Below are 25077 nucleotides of genomic sequence, written 5' to 3' on the forward strand. Positions count from 1 at the left end.
ATCTCAACCTGATAGATATCTTGGTTTAGTATTAACCGAGATCTGAGAGGACATCCTGATTATGGATAGAGATGAACCGACAACCTACAAGCAAGCGATGGCAAGCACCGACTCTGCTAAATGGCATGAGGCCATGAGATTTGAAATGGATTTCGTGTTTGAAAATCAAGTCTAAGACTTGGTTGACTTACCCGATGGTTATACACCTATCGGATGTAAGTGGATTTTCAAGATGAAAACCGACAAAGATGGAAATGTATTCATTTACAAAGCTAGATTGGTGGAAAAAGGTTACATACAAGTTCATGGTATTGATAACGATGAAACCTTTTCACCAATCGCAATACTTAAATCCGTTCGGATCCTCCAAGCGATTGCTGCATATTATAACAATGAAATATGGAAGATGGACGTCAAAACTGCCTTCCTAAATGGTATTTTGGAAGAAACTGTGTACATGACACAACCTGAAGATTTTTTCGACCAAAAAAATGCTGGGAAGGTTTGTAAGCTTAAGAAGTCCATTTATGGACTAAAGCAAGCTAGCAGAAGTTGGAATATGCGATTCGATGAAGCCATCGGTAAGTTTGGTTTTATCAAGAATCTAAATGAATCTTGTGTCTACAAGAAGGTTAGTGGGAGTTACATCGCCTTCCTAGTCTTAATGTTGATGACATATTGCTCATTGGAAACAACATTCCGTTGTTAGAGTCAGTAAAGTCCTAGCTTGGAAAATGCTTCTCAATGAAAGACTTAGGAGAGGCTCAGTACATACTAGGCATCAAGATCTTAGGGATAGATCAAAAAGGATGATTTGATTGAGTCAAAGTACATATATTGATAGGGTACTTGCTCAATTTGGCATGGAGGAGGCCAAGAGAGGTCACCTGCCAATGTCACATGGCATAACCCTAAGCAAGAAGCAGTGTCCACAAACACCTAATGAGCAGGAAAGAAGGAATCTAATTCCATGTGCTTCGCTTATTGGATCGATAATGTATGCCAAGATATGTACTAGGCCAGATGTATCGTACGCCTTGAGTGCTACGAGCCGTTACCAATCAGATCTAGGAGAGGCCCATTGGAATGCATCCAAGAGTATCCTAAAGTACTTGAAAAGGAACAAGGATAAATTCCTGGTGTATGGTGATTCAAAGGAATTAGTTGTGGAAGGTTATACCGACGCAAGTGATAAGTCAATATTTTATATACTTTATTATATCATTTTAATGCTATTTTAGAGTATAAATTTATAAAATTATAATGCTTTGTTGTCTTATTATGATATTTTATATTGTAATACTCGATTAATTATATTTAGTGAATTATACTCATAATAAGCTCGTTTTAAGAATTAATCAATGAATTTGATTTCCCTTGTATTTTAATATGTTTTCCAATTGATAATTATAATGAGCATAATCTATTTTTATTATTTTAGGGAAAGGAGCTCAAGTCAATGTTCATTAGTTAAGTGAAATGGAGCAAAAGGAAATAATTAAACAAAGAAAGCCCACTTGACTTCCTAACGTGATACACTTCACCAAAGAAAGAATGAAAGTGGGTTGAAAACCCACGAACTCAATACTCCCAAAAAGAAAGGAGCAGCGGCGGAGAAGAGGAAAAACAGAGAGGAAGAAATCCTAAACCCTCAATATACTCCATTGTACTTAAGGAGACGAGGAGTAGAGGAGAGGGAGAGACACGGACGGACGAAGAGGAGAAGACGAAGGAGGCAAACAGCAGCCCGAGATTGAGGACGGAACAGCAGCACCTCGCGAGAGCTGTGACTGGACCGAGCTTGGAGCAGCGTTATTTCTTCCCTTAATTTTATGCAATTGACTGGTTTTTGCTTGATTTGATATGTTTTATATTGACTCTTCATTAATTAGTTGTGTCCTCTTGATTTCTATGTCTAGCTAATTTCGTTTGTTCTAGGTTAGGGATGTAGTCCTTTATTTTCTATCAATAAATTGAATTACTTTGTTTGGGTTTTATTTATATGATTGCAATTTGATAATCTTGTTTTAATTCGTACTTTTAATCTGGCCAATTGATTGTATGTTTAAGGTATTGGATTATTAGCGGATGTGAAATTTTAATACTAGTTCGTGGGATTATCAAACGTTAAGTAGTATAATTTTAGGAATAGTTATACACTTGGGGTGGTCTTATTGAATTCCTATTCTTAATGAGTTTATTTCAATTGTTGTGATCACGGAAGTAGACATAATTTTGATTTAAATATACGTTTTCTACCTTGGGAGAGGAGATTACATGCTATTGGTAATTCGATCATTGCTACATTATATATGTTCAACCCTACAACTACTTTAATTTCATTATAGAGAGTAATTGATGAAACCCGAAACCTAGAACTATTTCTTATACTTGTTTGCAACTTTAATCAAATCGTTTATAGTTTTAGTAGTACTTTTCTCATATTTTCGTCGTCTAAATAATATTCTAGTTTCTTAATTTGGTACTTGAGTAGACCTCCTTGTGGATACGATACCTTGCTCACCCTATATTTACTGTAATTGACCCGTACACTTGCGGTAGATTTAGATTCGACCAGCAAGCTTACAGATAGACAAAGATGATTTCAAATCACAATCTGGATATGTGATCTGTCTAAATGGAGGAGCGTTCAGTTGGAAGAGTGTCAAGCAGAGTACAACTGCAGATTCTACAACTGAAGCCGAGTACTTAGCAACTGCTGAAGTGGCTAAGGAGGCTGTTTGGATTCGTAAGTTCATTGGTGAACTTGATGTTGTACCCTACATAAAGGGTTTATTAACCCTCTATTGTGACAACAATGGAGCTATTGCTCCGGCCAGAGAGCCAAGGGAACATCAGAAAGTCAAACATGTCAAACGGCGGTTTAACATGATTCGAGAATGGAAATCAGAAGGTGAAATAAGAATTCGCAAAGTTGGAACGGATGACAATGTATCCGATCCACTTACTAAACCTTTGCCTCAAGTGAAGCACAACAAGCACGTTGAGGCAATGGGAATCAAGCATGTAGGAGACTGGTTGTAATTTCCTTATTTAGAGTTTTAGTTAAATTTTGAACATTTAATGTACGACACTAAGAAAAACCGTTCAAGTTTTGGAGTAATATAGATTTCATGCAATATTTTATCACTCCATTTGCTATTTAATTGTGGTTTAGGATTAAATAATGAGTCCATTAGATTCTTGGAATATTCAAAATAGGGTATCAAGACCAGTTGACAAGGGAATAAACGCGTCGTCAATTGTCTATCCCCAGATCAAATACAATTTATACAACCTAAACAAACCTAATACGAGTATAAGGCAAGCATAGGGGTCGAACCACAGAGAACGGTAAACACCACCAAATGTTATCAACAATTAAGCTAGTCCGGAATAGGGGATAAATGAACTAAAGTCTAAAAATGCTAAAACAAGAAATAAAACATTAAGGGAAATGGTTTAGGTATAGCATTCACTTGAACATAAACAAAGGCATAGAAATTGAATTAATTATGAACTAAACATGCTCGAATATCGAAATTAAGAATCCAATCTAGCCGCCTTCCGGGGTCAATTGGCTTCTCCTAACATAGCCTCTATGCTTCCACATTAGAACCATATACTAGGAGGTACTATTAAATAACAATCAATAGTAATGAACCTTAACTAAGTCAACTTCCGTTTCTTGTTAGCAAAGATTCACCTTTAATCAACCAACAATGTGCACTTGCAAGAAGATTAAAGAATATCAAGCATATAAAGACTTTAATCACAAATAAATCAATTTTAAACCCTAGAACATGCTCAAGGTCCAACTACACCACAACCATCCCCTTAATGGGGAAATTACTCACTAATCATGATAATAACAAGATTAATCAACAAATAATCAAGAATCAACATGATCAACAAGCAATACCAACAACTAAAATAATAATCAAAATAAACAAATAAAAATAGAGGAGAGAGAGTAAGAAATTGCTCATTAATTGAAGATGAAGGTCTACAAAGGATTGAACAAGCTCCTTCTTCAAAATCCAAGTTCATTAATGAAGAAAACCTCACTTTCTCTCTCTACCAAAGAAGACTAATCCTAACCTAACCTAAAACTAATTAGAGAGTAGAATAGATAGTTATTCCACCCCCCCCCCCCCCAAAACGTTCTAAAAAAAGGGACTTATATAGTCCGTATAGAGTCAGCTGAGAAAAGGAGAGGTCCGACTGAACAAATGGGAAGGTTCGGCCGGACTACAGGGTAGGTTCGGCCGGACTACAGGGTAGGTTCGGCCGAACCATGGGTTGGTTCGGTCGAACCATGGGTAGGTTCGGTCGAACCTCCCTGATCCTGGTCTGGTCGAACTTCTGTGGTTCGGCCATTCCTGCAAAACTGCCAATTTTCATCTTGCCCCTGCCTCGAAGTTCGGCCGAACCACTGAGCAGGTTCGGCCACACCTTGGTTTGGCCACACCATCAGGAGGTTCGGGCGAACCTCTTCTGAATCATGCTTCCTCTAGCTTCCTTTGAGCTTCCTTTGAGCTTAGCTTCCTCCTCTTGAAAATCTCGATGGTTCCTACAAAGCATAAGCATGAAAAGAACAATAAGAACAAAGCGGGAAAACTAAGAAAAGGGAGGATAAAGGAGAAAGAAAAGAGAAAGCAAAGCTAAGTAAAAATGCTTAGAAAGAGGGCCAAACAAGTGCAAACGAGGGGAGAATCCTTAGAGAAAAAGGATAAAAGAGTGGCATAAATGCCACTCATCAAAATAAAGAACGAAATATAACAAATCAAAAGCAAATAAAATACGAAAATAAACTAAAAACTACGAAAAGAATTAAAACACGACAAAATTACCAAAATAAACTAGAAACTTTATTAAAGAGAAAGAAAGGAAAATAAGATAAAATAAACACGAAAATGACTTTAAAACTACTCCCTAAGAGTGACATAAATGTCACTCATCACCAGTCTTGGTAAGGAAAAACCTATTAAGTGAACGTTGAATATTATAATAAAAAATTATCCCTAATCAAGGTCATTAAAACAATGGACGATTAATGACCAATTGAGATTAGTGTGTAGTCTGATTTATAGCACCGTTTCTTGTGCTACGAGGACATGATTGTCATAACTCAGTTGCAAAGTTATTGGTTTAGAACCATACTGGATCGACCTATGATAATACTTTAAGAGATTAAAAATCGTCATAAGTATACTTCTCATTATGGCTATCGGAACCTATTTCCTCGACCGTGAGTGTTGTGAGTTCTCTTGTATGAGTACTAGTCCGCTTTGATGTTGTCAAACGTCTGCCGTAATATGGGATTATATAACGGCAACACTCGGGCGGCTAAGTCCTCTCGGTAAGAGGAGCTACATTACAAGAATGAAAATGTCCCCCTATTGAAATAGGGAAGATGTATTTGTTGTATACAAGGCCTCTCATAGAGCGAGACTGTAAAAATGCATGGCCGTGCTCGGATGGATTTTAGAAATCATCTGTTTATTGAAAGTCAGATTCGGAATCGATAAAAACTTTTGGACGTAATAAAGATGACGAAATAATCTTACCTTATAGTTCATGAAGAGACATTAAGTGACATAGGCAAAAGGTTGTGCACTAAATGCGCATTTGTCCGAAAGGACAAGTGGGAGATTGAAAGGAATGGTGTCCTTCGAACAAGTGTACTATTCCGTTAGTGGGTTCAAAATTATTAGAAAGCTAATATATTCAGTAAGGTCAAGTGATCAGAATGCTTAGGTGGAGGCCGCTTCTGATCAGTAATATTAATGCATAATTAATATTACAGCTTAATCTTGACTGAACCCTTCGGGTCACACCCAAGCAACTAACGAACCGAAGCGACTAATTAATTATGAATTAATTAATAAGTCAACCGAGTAATTAATATTTAGACGTCGGGAATTCGAGCTTAGAGCGTCGAAACCGAACGTCGGAAGTCGATGGTAAAAGACGAGACATGAAAATAATAATAAATCAACAATAACCAAAATACCTCTTGCATCGGAATGCCCCGAGCAAATCGAGTGTTAGGGGCATATGACCTAGCATGGTGGCTAGCATGCGCACCAAGCCGAGCCTAGGCTGGCTGGTGCGTGCTAGTGCACCAATGCTAGCATCGCAAGGCTAGGTGCGCCAACTGCCGCAATGCTGGGTCATGGCGCAAGGCCAGCAGCAGCCCGCATTTTTGGTGCCTGGCTCGCTGGCTTAGAGCACGAGCAGCCCGCACAAGCAATTGGGCTTGCTTGCTGGCAGCGTTAGCAGTAGCCGCGGCAAGGCATCCCACCTTGGGTGCCTTGGTGCCCAAGTGTGGGTGCCACATGGCGCGAATTGAGAGGAGGTTGAAGGGGTGTGTTAGCCGGTTTTTGGAGAGGGAGTGGGGAGCAAGTTTGGTCCCCCCTCCTCCAAATGGTCCTCACCTAACCTCTCACATGAGCTTGCCACTTGTTGATTTATTACTAGTTTGATTATTAATTTTATTTTAGCTTTAAAATAAAAAGGAAAAATCAAATTCTCACACATTGATGGGAGAGCTTTTCTCTCTCTTATTTTCCCTATAAATATCTAAGTTGAGGTATTGGGAAAATCACTTGACTGAGAGTTGAAAAAGGCATCACCATTGGGAAAACCTTGGAACTCATTAATCACTCGGGTTTTTGGTGGGGCGTTGCTAACCCCAAGGCATAGGACCATTTTCGGTGGTCGGGTTGTGGGTGGACTATCGTAGGAGGCCGTCGTATTTTCGAGGCTTGCTTTTGAAGTAAGAGCTCGTTCCGTTTGGGCAAAGCACGCTCCAAAGGTAATTATCTCTTCTTAATCTTGTGATTAATTTATTTATGCTTATGGTTTTATTTATTGCGAGTGTGGTCTTGGGTCGGATTTATTTCCGCGGTAAGTTGGACTTACCAAACCCCAACATATAAGGCACTAAACCTCACAGTAGTTTGCAAAAGGATGAACGTCCCTATGACTCTTGTAGACAATGGACCGGCAATTAATGTCCGTCCACTCAGAACTGCGAGGATGCTAGGCAAAAGGGATGAAGACTTAACTCCGTCAACACAAGGAATAAGAGCTTATGATAACACTCGTCGTCAAGCTCTTGGTAAGATTACCATGAATATAACGGCGGGAGTGATAGAACACGCTACTACATTTCAAGTGGTAGATATAAAAGCTTCATTCAATTTATTGTTGGGACGCCCTTGGCTTCATGACCTAAAGGTCGTCCCTTCATCTCTCCACCAACATGTAAAAGCCATAGTTGGAGGAATTCCCATTACGATCGATGCTTCACCCATGAGGATTAAAGCTATAGAAAATCCAATCATTAATGTGGAGCACGATGAAGACGATGAAGACTTGTGTTGATTTAATGAAGAGGTCTCCTGATTCGAAGAGGATGAAATGACCCCTCTCGACCACGACCCCCACTCCAATATGACAGTGAACACTATTTTGAAGAAACAAGGGCATTTTCCTGGAATGACTCTAGTAAAGAAGACAGGAATAGCAAAATCGCTGGAATTACCTAGCCTCCCTAAGTTAGACACTTTCGGACTTGGTTTCGAACCAACTTGGGGAGATCTCAAGCGAGCCTTTGAAAAGTCAAAGGCGCGTAGGAACGCTCGAATCCAAAAGAAAGCAATCCCAATGGATTAGTATCCTCTTACTCTCAATGGATAATTCATAAAAGAAGGAGAGGACTATCTATGCCACGAATTTCCCAAACCTTTTGTTTTAAATGGCATAAGGCAACCGGGATTCGAAATTTTCCTAGATTCCTATTTTCTATATGAAATCCCAACTCCTATCCTCAAGGAGAAAGCACCCCGATGCTTTGATTTAAATGTCATGGGATTATTATTTGGGCGATAAAAAGATGAGTCAAAGTACATAGAGGATAACTCCTTGCTCATCCAAACGGTCCTATAAAGCGAAAGCTTTGACCCCTCAAAACTCATCACTCCAACAGAAGGATCACTACAAGGATAGCGTAACACAGTCAAGGTGACTACTCCAAGTGGAAGGAGAATCTCCATTACTACAGGGCAAGGACTGATGTTCGAAGAGTCGTCTGAGTCAGAGTCAAAGTCAAAGTCCTTTCCTGTAGAGTCATCTAAGTCCTTAGTTGTAGCACCCCCTTCTTCTATCTCTTCCCCTAGGATAGTTAGCAATCAAGTCCCTGATGACATATCTCTTTTCGATGTAATAATTTTTGAGTTTAATAATATGTCTTCTTCCTCTTACTCCTCGTGCTTTTCTTTAACCCAAGATGACGAGCATTGCTTAAAAAAATGAAAATAACAAAGAAATTATTAAAGCAATGGAAACACTTGAAAAGAAAACACCGATAATTAACGAAACTAAGACGGTTGACATCTCAAATGATTCAACCATTAAAAGAGAAGTTAAAATCGGATTAACAGTTATTGAACAACAAAGAACCAATTTAATCAACCTACTTAAAGAATTTATCGATGTATTTGCTTGGTCATATGAAGATATGCCAGGCGTTAATAGAGAAATAGCTCAACACACCATACCACTAATTCCAGGAATGAAACCTGTAAAACAAAAGTTACGTCGAATGAAACCCGACGTAGCTCTTAAAATAAAAGAAGAAGTTCAAAAACAAATAACTACAGGTTTTATCAAGGTATCCAAATACCCCGAATGGGTGGCCAACGTCGTCCCAGTTCCGAAAAAGGATGGAAGGGTAAGAATGTGTGTCAATTATCGAGATCTAAATAAGGCAAGTCCAAAGGACGACTTCCCTTTACCACACATCGATATTTTGGTAGATAATACAACAAATCATGCACTTCTCTCATTCATGGATGGATACGCGGGGTACAAAAAAATTCTCATCGCAGAAGAAGACATGGAGAAAACAACCTTCATAACACCATGGGGCACTTACCGCTACACGGTAATGTAATTCGGGTTGAAAAACGCGGGTGCTACTTACCAATGAGCAGCGACTGCCTTACTCCATGACATGATGCACAAATAAGTTGAAGTATATGTGGACGATATGATTGTGAAGTCAAAAGATCGCCCAGGCCATCAAGTAACCTTGAGAAAATTCTTTGAAAGGCTAAGAAAATACAACATGAGGTTGAACCCATCTAATTGTGCTTTTGGAGTCACCGCAAGCAAGCTTTTGGGTTATGTCATAAGCTCTATAAGAATAGAGATATACCCAACCAAGATCAAGGCAATCATGTCAATTCCACCGCCCAGAACCGAGAAGCAAATTCGAGGATTTATTGGCCAGTTGCAATATATAAGCAGGTTCATATCAAAATTGACAACAATATGTGAACCAATATTCAAGAAGCTTAAAAGGATTGTACCAGTAATATGGGATGATGAGTGTCAAAAAGCCTTTGAAAAGATCAAAGTCTATCTCGCAAATCCTCCCGTATTAGCACCAGCACTTCCAAGAATACCTCTTAGGTGTTACTTAACAGTCACCAAAGAAACAATAAGAGCCATGCTTGCACAAGAAGTAGAAGGTAAAGAAAATGCAATATACTATCTAAGTAAAAAGATGCTTGAGTATGAAGTACGCTATACACCACTTGAGAAATTGTGCCTCGCATTGGTGTGGGCCACAACCAAGTTAAGACATTACATGCTCGTTCATACAGTCTTTGTAGTTTCCCGAATGAATCCACTCAAGTATTTATTTGAGAAGTCTACACTCAATGGGCGCATATCAAGATGGATAGCCAACATAGTCCAGTTCGATGTAAGATTCATACCTCAAAAGGCTATCAAAGGATCTGTGGTCTCAGATTTTCTAGCGGACTTTCCAATAGAAGATTCAACGCCAACACACGATAATAAATTTTCGGACGAAGACTTGATGGTTTTCGGACGAAGACCATCAAGTCTTTCAAAAGAAATATTATTTGCCGATATGGAGTCCCACATGAAATGATAAGTGACAATGGAACTCACTTTCAAGCTGAATGTGAAGAATTGTTACAAAAATATGGCATTCAACACCATCATTCTTCTCGTTATAGACCTCAAGCAAATGGAGCAGTTGAAGCGGCTAATAAAAATCTAAAGACTATCATTGAGAAAATGACGGAAAATTACAAGGATTGGCCTGACAAACTCCATTTTGCATTGTGGGGTTATCGCACGTCAATTCATTTTCCTTGGTTTATGGAATGGATGTCATACAACCTGTAGAGCTAGAGATACCATCACTACGCATTGCATTAGAAAGCAAACTCGATGAAGTTGAATGGACAAGGGCGAGATATGAGGAGCTAATTCCACTAAATGAAAAACGACTAGAAGCTCTACATCATAATCAATGCTATCAAACTCGTATGGCTAGGCATTTTAATAAGAAGGTCAAGACAAGAAACATAAAAGTGGGAGACTTGGTGTTAAAAGCATTAAGGAAGAATGTTTTAGATCCAAGGGGTAAATTTAGGCCTAATTGGTCTGGACCCTATATTGTCAAAACAATCCTATCAGGAGGTGCAGCAAAATTAACTGATATGGATGGCAATAATGAGTTCTTGAACATGACAAATCTTGACCAACTTAAAAAATACTACCCATAATTACTTGAGTAGGATACTCAAGAGAGCTACGTTTGGCCTAATTCCTTAAGAAAGGATACATAGGCAACCCTTTACGGGTGCGGCCACTTTACTATTTGCAAGCCTCGCATCCTAGACTTAAAAATAACTTCGACAGAAATTCGACGAAGCATCAGCGTCACAGAAAACGTTCTGTCGCCAGACGACAGTGTTTGTCGCCTGACGCCAGACTATCGCAGCTGGCGCCAGTCGTGAAGAAGCGACGCCCTTTTTCTGGGAGTACTTGGGAATATTTCGGTGATTTTTGGAAAATTTTCAACTTCCGTACTCGAAAAAATTTCTAGAAAATTAAATTTTCAGTTTTCATTGCTTTAATAAATTAAAGGAAAAATGTAAACTAATAATCCCACCTTTAGTCAGTCTTCCACAAACAATCCCACCTTTTGAAATTTCGGAAACAATCCCACCTTTGATAGGGATCTTCCACTAACAATCCCTGACCGGTTGGATTGTTTTGCTAACCGGTTTTATTAGGTTACAAGACACGTGTTGACTATTGATTGGTTTATTCTATTTTTTAATAATTAAAAAATAAAATAAAAAAAACAAACTCAGCCACCTAACAACCCCCTTTCCCTTCCTCATCCTGCCCCTGCCTTCCTCAACAACTCAATCAGCCAATCGGAAGCTTGACAAAGGGGTTTTTTTAGGGTGGTTAGGGCGTTTTCGGGGGGAGTTTTCAGGGCTAGGTGGGGATTTTGGGATTGGGATGGAGTTTTTCGTGGTTGGGGGTTGATTTTTCAGGGATGGGTCTGGTTTTTCGGGGATTGAGACGAAGTTTGCAGGTTCCAAAGCCCATAATCGACCCCAATTATTCCTTCTTAATTTAATTTTGGGGCTGATTTTACCCATTTTAGGGCTGATTTGTGGGTGTGAATTGATGTTGTAGTTGTTGGATATGGAGGATCGGCGGCCTGCAAGTGGGCGCTGCAGTGGTGGCGCGTTGTGCGACGTTGCGTTTGAGGATCGATGATGTGTGGGATTTTTATTTGGTGGGTGGGTTTGTTGAATCGCGGCGGAAGAAGTCGTGGATGGTGGGTGTGGGGTTTTCGGCCTTTAGCCTTTAGGTGCTGCTAGAGGTTGCGTGGGTGTTAGGGGGCTTGCTGGTGGAGAAGTGGAAAGGTGTTTATGGTTGGTGGTGTTGTGTGAGGGTTGCGATTGGTGATGGCTGGGTGAGTGGTGGCCGATGACGAGTGAGGAGTTGAGGAGGTGGTGGACTGGTGATAACTTTGGTGGCAGTTCATAGAAGGAACTCAAGGAAGGTGGGAGAAGATGAATTTTTTAAAAAATAAAAATAAAAGTTTGACTGGTTTAACCGCTTATAGGTAATAGGGATCGTTTATGGAAGATCCATGTTAAAGGTGGGATTATTTCTGGAATTTCAAAATGTGGGATTGTTTATGGAAGACCGACTAAAGGTGGGATTATTAGTTTACATTTTTCCTAAATTAAATTTAAAGGATATATTAGAAAGCTAAAATTTCATTAATAAAATAAACTAACAAATTACATTATTGTTGGAATTTAAATAAAGCTTAAATAAAACAAATTAACTTTAAATTGAAAACTAAGTCTAATAATTGAAAGTTAAGCAATGCTTTAATCTTTTTTCTCTTTCTTTTCTCTCTTCCAATTTTTGTCTGCATGCTCTTCATCATCTATAAATTTATCTAGTAGGCATCATTTAGAGGACCTACATTCAATTTTGGAGTAAATAGTTTCTCCCTTAGCTAGGACTCCATGTTTCTTCTCTACCCAAGCCTTCTCTGAAGTGCCAGCTTTTCTTTTCCCTTTATCCTTTGTAGAGCTCTTCTTCTTAGGCATCGTAGGTGTTTTGAATTCAACCTTTTCACCCACTCGTTCCTTAACGGGAATCACTTTGTCACCTAGACGACTCTTCACATCGGTTTTACTCCAATTTTTCTTCATGTCCTTTGAAGGTTTCTTGAGAAGCCACCTCTTCACATCATTGGGCAAGGTAGGAGAAACATTTTGGTAATCACTTCCCATAAAGGTCTAGCACTCCAATAAGCATCAAATTTTCCTACTTAATGAGAAACAGGGAATTCATAGGGACGACGAAGATCCCAAGAAGGAATTGTTTGAAGTAGGTCGTACTGTCTTTTTACCCTGTAGGGATAATGAAAAGTCAGCTTGGATAAGCTTGGAAGACGGCAGAAGGGTTGCTTGTTGACACCAACCATCTTCTCTATTTTCCACAAAGGGATGATGATATGTCTATTTTATATAGTATTTTACCCCCGTCCCTTGGTCATAATTAGTAGTGTTTTTGGCTCTTTAGAGCCACTTTTATTACTAATTGGTGTTTTCTAGTGTTTTCGTATATTTGGTTGACTTTTGTAGGGATTTGCACTTTTGGAGTATTTTCCCGATATATTATGGAGCAATTATGAGCATTGGAGAAGCATGACCAAATTCTATAGCCTAGTGCCGGTTAGAGCCATAGAAACGATGATTAAGGGATCAGTATATGTGATACCAGGGCATTTGGACCGAATATTCAAGACCCGAAGAGGAAATCCGGATTGGCCCGAAGAATTAGAGCCCAATCGAAATCCAAATAGTGGTCCAAGAGTGTCGCCAAGCCAAAGAAGCTACCGCTCGAAGGCGCGCCCGGCCGGGCGGGGGAAGCAAGGCCGGCGACCGAACTCGCGCCCGGCCGGGCGCGAGGAACGTACTAGATGAGAAAAGGCGCGCCCGATCGGGCGGTGCCTTGCCCGATTGGGCGCGTGTTATTGTTAGGAGACGATTAGCGTCGTTTAAAGTTTGTTTTAGTTTAGGATTCTTACTTAATATAAATACTTTTCCGTTAAGCGAGTTTAGTATCTTCTTTTTCACTCTTTCTTAATTCCTCTCTTAGGTTCTCTTTCTCTACTTAGCTTTTCGATTAGTTTCTCTCTCTCTTATACTTTGTTCTTAATTTTATTCTTAATTCCAGATTTCTTTGGTAACGATATCTCTTCTCTTAATCTTAGTTATTTATTTTATTCCTTTGATCATGTCTTGTTCTATTACTTTGATTAGTTTAGATTTAATTATGTGTCAGTAGTTTTATTTCTAGGGTTTGTGGGGATCCATAAATAATATGAAGGGGTAATTTATTGTTGTTGATTATCAATGCTAGATTAATTTCCTATTGATTGATTTAATTCTCTGTGAATAGATTAGGCCTGATCTTTTATGCATGAGTTTGACAATATTGATTCGAGATTCGAGAGATGAGAATTGATGTTTAGGTCTAGTTTTAATAGGCAGGTTAATTTACAAATGGTTAAGTCGAGATTCGAGAGATGAGATTTAATACCAGTAGATTAATTCTGTGATTGTAATACGTAGCAAAAGTCCTTTATGATCTGATTAATTTATGCATTGATGATTGATTATTATGTTTTACCCTGGGATATTATTTATTGGTGAACCTATCCCTAGGCCTTTTATGCATTGTTTTCTCCTTATTCTTAATCTTCGTAGTTTTGTTTCCGTTAATTATAATATGTTGGTTACTTGATAAGTTAGATTACTTTAATTAATTAGGAATAGAAAGACCAATTTACCTGTGGCTTCGACCCTACTTTCCTATCTATTATTAGTTAGTGCTTTTAGGAATTACTTTTTATTAGGTGATACTACTTTAGCATGTCAAAATTTGGCGCCGTTGCCGGGGAAACGGTTCTATTTTTATTTCTGAATTTTTTTGTAGTCTAGGTTATCTCTTTTTGTCTCAGAGAACGTTAGTTCTTTGAGGCAAGTCTCATATTTGCTTTTAGTTTTCTTTGTTTATGCCCAGGTGTTCCAGATCAGGTTACATCCCATTCGATCCTGAGATCGAACGATCCTTCCATAGATAGAAGAAATTTACAAGCAAATTCTGGCGGATTCTGGTGATAATAATAATCACCGAGACCCTCTAACTCATTCTAGCAATTCAGAGGTATCTTCATATCAAGAATCAGAGATGACGTCTCCAAAGAAGCTTAGTGATTACTCACAACCAAAGCTTACAGATTTTCCACACCTTACTCCCACTCCAGCTCTTGATGGGGTACAGTTTGAGATTAAACCCCAATTTATAACGATAATAGAAAGGAAGCAATTTAGTGGAGCTAAGGGTGAAGACCTAAATCTTCATATTGCAGACTTTTGTCAGTAATGTAATACCATCAAGCAAGCTGGGTCACACAAGACCATATCAGGGAGATTCTCTTTCCTTTGTTTTTACTAGAAAAGCCAAATTATGGTTTAATGGATTAAATAGAACTGCACTTGGTATAACTGATTGGGAAACTCTTGTTTTGAATTTTTATAACAAATATTATCCTGTAGAGGGAACAACTGTACTACGGAGTGCAATTCAGAACTTTGCCCAAGAAGCCGATGAAACCTTTTATGAGGCTTGGGAGAGGTTCAAGGACCTACAAAGAGAATGCCCCCACCATAATCTGGCACAATGGCAGTTAATCCAAGCCTTTTACAATAGGATTGGAAATTCATCTAGAATAATATTGGATTCTGCAGCTAGTGGGAGGTTTATGAACCTTAATGTTGATGATGCAGATCAAGTTATCGAAGATATGGCGATACATAATTCCTAATATGGGAATCCTATAGGCTTTGTTAACAAGGGGAAGCATAATGTTGATTCTGTATCCTTTTGGCAAGCTCAATTAACCTCTATCTGCTAGAAATTAGATAATCTTAGTACTGCAAATGTAGCTAATGTTTCTGCAATTAATAATAATGCTAATGAGGCTTTGTATTAAAATTGTGGAATTTTAGGTCATTGGGAACAAGATTGCAGGAGTTCCGTGGAGCAAGTCAATGTCTTTCAAGCTTATAGGCAGAATAACCCATACTCCAACACCTACAATCTTGGGTACCGGAATCATCCGTACTTTTCCTACCGGAGTGCCAATGTTCAAAATCCACCACCACCACAAGAACCACAGGCGCCACAACAACAACAGCAGAAATATTACCACCCCAATGCTAGCCAGAAGAACCAACCACAACAACCCTCCTCATCTTCCGACCTTGCTTTGGTAGAAATTAGAGCGATGCTGGTCAATATGCAGAAGCACATGGAGAGTAGAGATGCCCAAATTGGTTCCATCCTAGCACTCAATAAAATTGTAAATAATCAAATTGCGCAACTTTTCGCTACTCCGCAGCCCGTCAACAAGGAGCCCTGCCAGCACAGCCGACAAGGCCTACGGATCAAGCCTATGCAATTAATCTAAGGAGTGGTTCAAACTATGAAGGGCCCCCAATGCCCAGATATGATGAACCTGTTTTAATAAATAATGCTAATCTTGATTCCGTCAAACCTGACAATGTAGCTAATAGCCCTGCAGGGCTAAAGAATAGTACTAATATATCTGATTTTACATTGCAGAGTACGAGTCCAAGGAAGGTAGTAGCTCCAAATAAGAGCAGTAATGTTCCAAAGCCAGTTATCAAACTCCCATTTCCCAATCGTCACTTGAAAACAAACTTGGATAAGCAGTTTGGTAAGTTTCTGGAGATGGTTAAAGATTTGCGGGTAACAGTTCCCTTCACTGAATTAATTACACAAATTCCTGCATATGCAAAATTCATAAAGGAAATATTGACAAGAAAAAGGTCTATTAGTGAGGTAGAGACAACAGCTTTTACTGTAGAGTGTAGTGTTTTACTTCAAAATAAATCCCCACCTAAACTGAAAGATCCGGGTAGTTTTTCTATCCCTTGTCATATTGGCAATCTAATGATTAATAATGCATTATGTGATTTGGGCGCTAGTGTTAGTGTCATTCCCTTCTTTGTGTGTTCCAAGTTAAATATGGGTAAATTAAAAGCTACCAATATTACTCTACAAACGGCCGACCGTTCTTTTAAATACCCCTTAGGTGTTTTAGAGGATGTTCCTACTAGAGTAGGTAAATTTTACATACCTGTTGATTTTGTTGTTCTTGATATGGCCGAGGATATGCAAACTCCAATTATTTTGGGTAGACCATTCCTTAACACTACAGAAGCAATTATAGATGTGTGATGTGGCAAATTAACACTATCAGTAGGGGACGATAAAATTATTTTTAATCTTAATAATACCCCTAAAAGCCCCATGACAGAGGAGAAGTGCTTTAGTGTTAATGTGGTTCAAAGTTATTCTAACAAGCCCTAAGCTCTTGTAAAAGATCCCTTGGAGGCGATATCTTGTGTTGCATCCTTTTCAGATGAGATAGACAAATGGCAGAAGGAAGTTGATGCAATATAAAGAGCCCTCTACACTGTCGGTCTTAAATTTGAGGATGAGAATGTGGAATCAAACAAGCAAGTTGTGGAAACTGAGCCTACAATAAGTGTTCCGCCAGATCGAGTTGAAAGTGCTAAATGTAATGACAAATTGAAGCAACCCTCGATCAAAGAGGGATCTTTAGTGCGTAGCATTGAAGAGCCCCCAATCCAAGTCAAGGAGGATCCACCAGATAAAGTGAATTGGCGTACCACAGGGTATGTTAGGAAGCCGCGTTATGGCCTAAACACCGATCGACCGGGTGAGAAACCACCCGACCAAGCGTTAGGTCAAGGTTCCTAGTTCTTGTACTTGGTAAGAAGGTTGTGCGGGACCTAGATAAACCAGCGCTTTGCGGGAGGCAACCCGTATTATAATGCTTTTTCATACTAGTTTTTCTTTCTTTTTCTTATGTGAGGAGAGATGAGGGAATTTTGATGTGTTTTATGAGTTTTTGTACAGGTTTGAAGGAAAAGAGGTAACAAAAAATTGAAGAGAAGAAGAAAACATAATAATCGCTCAATTAGCCTCAGGCCCGATCAGGAGAAGCTCACCCAATCGGGCACGAGAGCGAGGTAAGAAAATCGAGTGTTTTCGCCCGATCGGGCGAATCCTGCCCGACCTGGCGCAAAACTTGACGTATATAGACATCTTCGATCGACGTATACAGACATCTTCGATCGCCCGACCGGGCGCGTGAGTAGAAGAAAAATCGGGCATCAGATCTCCCAACCGGGCGCGAGAGTAGCTAATAATAATCAGTCAAATCGCCCGATCGGGCGATAGCCCACCGGACCGGGCGCGACAGCCCCTACGTCTTACTTCTTCTTCTTTCTTTTTTCTTTTCTCATTCTTATCTCTTTCCTCCATAACTTTCTCTCTCTAAAACCTTAAAACCTCTACCTTCTCTCTAAGATCAACTCTTCATTTCTCAATCGAATCTAATAATTTTTACATATTCTCAATCCTCTCTTCATCCTCTACAATCCTATATAAAAATTTTCAAATTTCATTCAAATATTTTCATACCCATTTTTATACTATGGCTTCAAAAAGGGCTCGATCAATTTTCGGTAGCAGTTCTAGCTCGAGGGAGGAGTACGATCCGGATTTGCAACTCTCCTACTGGCCAACGATCCGTATTGCTAGCCAGGAGCAAAAGGAACGGCTAGAACACCTTGCCGGGCGTGAGGTAATTCCTTCACGGTGGTTACACCGCCCTACTCTAGAAACTTATGGTTTGTATGATTTTGTTAAACGATTTTTGAATGATATAGGAATGAGAAAATTCGTTAATATGCACTATCCTACATACCGTGAATTAACATGTGAATTCTTATCTTCTTTGAAAGTTGTAAATAGTAGAAATGGACCGAATTTATTTTTTAGGTTTAAGAATAGGAATATTAGTTTGACATATGTTGAACTTTGTAAATTATTTGAATTGAATTATGAATTACCATTCCAATGGCATGCTGATTACAAAATGGGTGATACTTATCATGCTCTGACCCGTTTACCTACCCCTGACCCCAACATGCTAGTACGAAACCTATCCATCACCCTATCCCAAAAATCTGGCAAAGATTTGCGGGTTTGTGTTTTCTTGGTATGAACGAGCCTGATAACGCCCAAACCAACGAACTAGCTGTTATAGGACACTATGTGTATGGGTTTGGTAAACTGAAAATTGGTAGATACATCATCCACCACCTGAGTAGACATGCCACAGCCAGTACCCAGTCTCGTACCCCTATTCGTATAGGAGGCCTTATCACTAGAATAGCGGTTAAAAAGGCCGGTTTTGTTGAGAGTGGACCACACCATATGACTAACTGCGGACCGAATACCTATATGACTGCTAGGTATTTTGAGGAGTTGGGTTGGGTACGACTGGATAGTGAGCAGACACCCCACAGGTTTATTAAGTACTGGGACCGAGCAACCATTACCCATATTTTCCCTACCTAGTCTTGATTTGACCGTTTTTCCCCCCGGGCAAGCGTCCTACACGTACGACCTTTTAGTTGCCAACGCTAGGGAGCAAGCACCACTAGTACCACCACCAGTTCCACCACCCCATCCTGGTCCCGAGGCAGCGTTTTCTCCACCTCGCATGTCTCATTTTTTCCCCCATGTTGACTCTGACCCAGTTTGGGACCTTCAAAATATAGGTCAGGCTTTAGGCCGTATTGAGCATTCCCACACTAATCTTAGGAGGATGGTAGGCTCTATTGAACATAGGTTAGGGTACCTTGGGAGGAATTAGGGTAGAGCTCTCTACCCTATGTATGATGATTATGCTCGTCGGGGTAACATTCCCGACGATGCTATCTACCCTGACTGGTTTTAGCCTCCACCCAGATATACGATAGGGATCCCACTGCCCATGGTATTTATACTGATTATTCCGCCTTCCATGGGTACGGCCAAGACATTCCTTTCGGGGGACCGGCGGGGGGGAGTTTTCATGCTGACTATTTTGGTAGTAGCTCTTCTGGTGCAGGTGGCAGCGGAGGTGGAGGTTTCGGCTCCATGGATGAGGATGATGAGGACTAGCTATGTTGGGCTAGTTCCCGAGCCAATGAGGACATTGTCTGATTCTGGCTTGGGAAAGATTTTGGATTTGGTATCTTTCTTTTTCTCTTTTCTTTTGTTTTGGTGTGTTTTCTTAGTTTAGATTTATTGCCTTCTAGGTTAGTTTCATTGTTTTCTTATATATGAAAAATTACAAAAAAAAAATTGAAAAATAAAAAAAATACAAATATACGTTCCAATGAATTATAAATCATGCTTCCCTGTGCCCCATACTTGGAAAATATTGTTTTGATTCTTGGTATATGATGATAAGCATTGTGGATTAGTTGATCATGATTTGAAGTTTGATTGCTTAGATGTCCTAACATGCGTCAATTTTGCAAACTGCTTGTGAATATAGTGCTTGACTAGTTGATTTGGTAAGGAATGTGTGATAGTCCCTGGTATGTCAATGAATTTGTGTATTTATTTGCAACTATTAGTAATGTTTATATGACCCAATATTATGCACATTGTGGAGGATGAATGCATTTGTTCTTTTAGGTGGCCTTCAGATGATTATGGATACATTTGTTCCCTTCTTGCTACCCATGTTGTTGCCTTGACTTTTTGTTTTTTATTAGCCACATTACAAGCCGATTTGCCCCATTGGTTACTAGTCCCAAGCTTGGCTTGGGGGGGCTATTAGTGAGTGAGGTGAGGGAGTTGTAGTGTGCTTATTATTAGCACAATTTGGGTTTGGAGAAGTTATTTTGTTCTTGATCATGTTTATTTTTGATGAGTTTGAAAGTTATATTTTCTTGAAAAAAATAAAGTATGATGTTATGAAAAAAATAAGAAGTTCAAGGAAAAAAAAGTGAAAAAAATATAAGTGAACTTCAAGAGAAGAAAAAAATTGTTCAATGTTCAATTGTTCTAGTTGGAGGTTGATCAAGAGAAAGAAAAAAATTTGAGCTTTAATGAAAAAATTCAAGTTTGGAAAATAAAGTTTGTTTATTCACTCCAGTTCTTCATTATTATATCTTATGAGTGAAATTTGTAAGTGTTGGGATTGTTGTTTAAGATTGGAGTACATTTGGTGGATTTTTGTTAGAGTTGGTTATGTAGGAGATGTTGATCATTATTTATTTTTTATCATGGGTTTTACTAGGATTTGCTCCCTTAAGCATAGCTTTTCTCTCACTTGTTCCCAAATGATTCCTACCCTTTACCCTAGCCTTACATTACAAGCTTTAAAGACCTTTCGACCTTTGTGCACAGAGTTGTATAAAAGTGAAAGTGTTGTTTATCAATGCAAGTTATGATTTGATATATTTCGAGTCGACTAGTAGGTTGAGCGTACATCTTTTTATAAACACGAGAGTGAAAGTTGGGAGGGCATTGTTCACATTAAAGGGGTTGGTTGGAGAGAGATCGAGTACATATTTTACTCGCCACATAAATAAGAGTTGAGTGTGTGAGCACTAGTCTAGAATTCTATATGCTCTTGTGGTTTGGTCTATTTGACAATTGTTAGGAAGGAAGGGTAATTGGACGGATTTGATTGGTTGATTTTGAAGCATATTTATTGGATTTACCTTGAATTGTTTGTGCTTGATTTTTACTTTTTGGGGTGAAGCATATTTATTTATTCATTAATGAGATCTTTGCTTAGGGACAAGCAAAGGTTTGGCTTGGGGGAGTTTGATATGTCTATTTTATATAGTATTTTACCCCCGTCCCTTGGTCATAATTAGTAGTGTTTTTGGCTCTTTAGAGCCACATTTATTACTAATTGGTGTTTTCTAGTGTTTTCATAGATTTGGTTGACTTTTATAGGGATTTGCACTTTAAAGCATTTTCCCGAGATATTATGGAGCAATTACGAGCATTGGAGAAGCACGACCGGTTTCTATAGCCCGGGGCCGGTTAGAGCCATCGAACCGGTGATTAAGGGCTCGGTATATGTGATACCGGGGCATTTGGACCGAGTATTCAAGACCCGAATAGGAAATCCGAATTGGCCCGAAGAATTGGATCCCAATCGAAGTCCAAATAGTGGCCCAAGAGTGTCGCCCGGCCAAAGAAGCTACCGCCCGAAGGCGCGCTCGGTCGGGCGAGGGAAGCAAGGTCGGTGACCGAACTCGCGCCCGGCTGGGCGCGAGGAACGTACCAGATGAGATAAGGCGCACCAGATCGGGCGGTGTCTCGCCCGATTGGGCGCGTGTTATTGTTATGAGACAATTAGCGTCGTTTAAAGTTTGTTTTAGTTTAGGATTCTTGCTTAATATAAATACTTCTCCGTTCAGCGAGTTTAGTATCTTCTTTTTCATTCTTTCTTAATTCTTCTCTTAGGTTCTCTTTCTCTACTTAGCTTTTAGATTAGTTCCTCTCTCTCTTATATTTTGTTCTTCACTCTATTCTTAATTCCAGATTTCTTTGGTAACAATTTCTCTTCTCTTAATCTTAGTTATTTATTTTATTCCTTTGATCATGTCTTGTTCTATTACTTTGATTAGTTTAGATTTTATTATGTGTGAGTAGTTTTATTTCTAGGGTTTGTGGGGATCCATGAATAATATGAAGAGGTAATTTATTGTTGTTGATTATCAATGATAGATTAATTTCCTATTGATTGATTTAATGCTTTGTGACTAGATTTGGCCTGATCTTTTATGCATGAGTTTGACAATATTGATTCGAGATTCGAGAGATGAGAATTGATATTTAGGTCTAGTTTCAATAGGCAGGTTAATTTATAAATGGTTAAGTCGAGATTCGAGAGATGAGATTTAATACCGGTAGATTAATTCTATGATTGTAATACGTAGCGAAAGCCCTTTATGATCTGATTAATTTATGCATTGATGATTGATTATTATGTTTTACCCTGGAATATTACTTATTGGTGAACCTATGCCCTAGGCCTTTTATTCATTGTTTTCTCCTTATTCTTAATCTTCGTAGTTTAGTTTTCGTTAATTATAATATATTGGTTACTTGATAACTTAGATTACTTTAATTAATTAGGAATAGAAAGATTAGTTTCCCTGTGGATTCGACCCTACTTCCCTATCTATTATTAGTTAGTGGTTTTCGGAATTACTTTTGATTAGGTATATGACTTTAGCCTGTCATATGACCCACTTGATGGCAAAGTTGTAAGAGGCAAAAACTTTCTTCCATTCATGGCGCCCCATCTTAGTGAAGCGTTTGTTCCTTCTCACAAAGCAATTTGGAGTGTATTTGTCAACGTTGTCGGGAGGACTAATTAACTCTAGTCCCTCCATTAGCCACATATGTAAAAAAATTCAATGCAAATAAATTAATAGTACTATACAAAAATATGTTTTTGATTTCTGTAATTAAAAATATTATTTTTCTACTTGTAAAAAAATTGGAGAGCCCCGAAAAGGTGCTTTTGGATTTCTCTTCAATTCATCAAGACTAAGCATAGTCTCTCCAAGAATTAATGGCATTGGATTTCTCCTAAATTCAATCTTCTCTAAAACAGTTGATATAATCACTTGACCCTCATTAGTTCTACCACTAGTGAGAAGATATTGGTTCAGCATGCAAAAGAGAAAAGCCCGTCTTCCATAAACATGAAAACACTTAGAATAAGGTCTATCAAAATAATGGCTTGCAAATTCTTTCAATTTAACTATGCTAGCATCTATTATATTTATTAGATCTTTGTCTTTTAAATTAAAGAAGCGCTCAAAATTCTTATAATAATATTCATTTATTCTAGGGATGACTACAAGATCTAATGCAGGGACGCCTAAGATAGCACCAAATTCTTCCGGCAAAGGGATAATTTCATCACACCCTAGTCTAAAACAATGAGTATCCACATCCGAATATTCTATGGCGGAATGAATGAAATTTATATCAAGATCTACCTCCTTGACACCATAAATACCCCCCATATGAAAAAAGTCTACTTTTTTTCTCTCCTTGGCAGTTAGAGACCGACACCATTCATGATTGAAGTTGGTAAAACTCTTGGTGATTAAAGACATGATTATTTATTTTTTAAAAACCTAAGACTATATTTAATCTTCTGAAATTATGATAAAAATAGGCTGATCAGGGGGCTATTTATACACAACATCGGCACAGTTTCAATCCGGAAAAGATTCGGAGTCAGCGCTCATCAGCGCCAAACGCCAGACTCCGGCGCCTGACGCCAGAACCTGGCGCCAAGCGCTAAGAATTAGCGTCTAGCGCTACCGCGGAACGCATGGCGCCAGGTGGCGCTTACGTGTCTTATCATACGAGCTTTTCAAAAACCGCGTTTTTTTGGCTGATTCGAGTCTGAACAATGACTTTACGATTTTTTTATCCTTTTTATATCCTTTTAATTCAATATATTAATTATATTTTTTGGATTTTATTTAGACTTAATTTTAAAGTTTTTTTGGAAATCCAATATTTTTATTTTTCATTTTCTTTATTTAGGGGAGAGAGTCGGATACCCTCCATCAATAATAAAATTGATAGAATTTTTGCGCAAAATTATTAGTTATCACAATTCTTTGCACACACAAATATGCATATCAAAAGATGAAACATAATAAATATATGTTAAATAAATAAACTCATAGTGGTATGTATATACAAATGTGTCTAATAAATCAGTCTAATAAAGGCAAAGTTCTATACAAGTCAAAAATAAAATAAACACAGACATAAACTACGACGCCGGAGGGCGCAGATGATGAGAGACGCCCATCATATCATAAAACTGCGCAATACGAGGAGTAACCTCTCCTCCAGCTCCAGCTCCAGTCTCCTCGGGAGGTGGAAAACTCAGCTTAGGACCCGTCCACCCAAGATCACCCTGAGGCTGAGGCTGCGGAGGCTGCTGCGATGACGAGCCGACCTCGTACATCCCACTACCTCTAAGAGCCGAGGTAGCCTTCCCTGGCCTACCGGCCCAGCATGTGCACCCTCAGATGAAGAGCTCGAGCCTTCCACCGCCTCGGTCCGAGCAGCCTCAGAACGACCACCCCGACCGCCAGAACCAGCATGGCGACGTCTCGAGCGAGACCTCGCCGGGTCTCTCCGGACCTCAGTCTCGTCCGGGTACGAGAAGGAATGGGATGACCTTGCAAGAAGAAATTAAGTCAGAAACAATCAAAATAGAAGCAATAATGCAAAAATAAGAAGGAAGGCTAACTCCTGAACGGCGTCATCGCGATGACACGTAGCCACATTCCTCATCCGAACGAGCTGGCTCTAGAAGGCATCTATACACCGTGCCATCGCCGAGACCACCTCGCGCGAGAACTGTCAGAGAAATAAAGTCAATAATACTACATAACATACATGAACAAAATTGCAAATAAATAACGCATACCCAAGTCTGGTGACGAGGAATCGACCGCTCCACAAAGCGCTCATCCTTAGGAGCCAGAGGAATCATCTCCTCAATCGGCCCGTATGTCCCTTGATAATGGATGGACATACGAGGTGGCACTAACTTAGTAGGTCCAGCCTGACGAAAGCAAATCAAAGTCAGTAAAATATCACTAGGGGGCTACTTAATGAAAGGTAAAAAATGAAAATCATACCGCCACCTCTTTAGCCATAACAGTGGCTGGAGCT

At 39.1% G+C, this 25077-nt stretch overlaps 1 non-coding gene across 1 annotated transcript; it reads right to left on the minus strand.

The window, feature by feature from the left end:
* Positions 1-15007: 15007 nt before the first annotated feature.
* On the minus strand, positions 15008-15114 carry LOC145637471 (small nucleolar RNA R71). The gene has a single exon (XR_014114252.1). It is a non-coding gene; the product is annotated as a small nucleolar RNA R71 (small nucleolar RNA).
* Positions 15115-25077: the final 9963 nt, after the last annotated feature.

This window comes from Chenopodium album, chromosome 6, assembly GCF_948465745.1.
Source record: "Chenopodium album chromosome 6, dcCheAlbu1.1, whole genome shotgun sequence".
In the NCBI taxonomy this organism is placed as follows: domain Eukaryota; kingdom Viridiplantae; phylum Streptophyta; class Magnoliopsida; order Caryophyllales; family Amaranthaceae; genus Chenopodium; species Chenopodium album.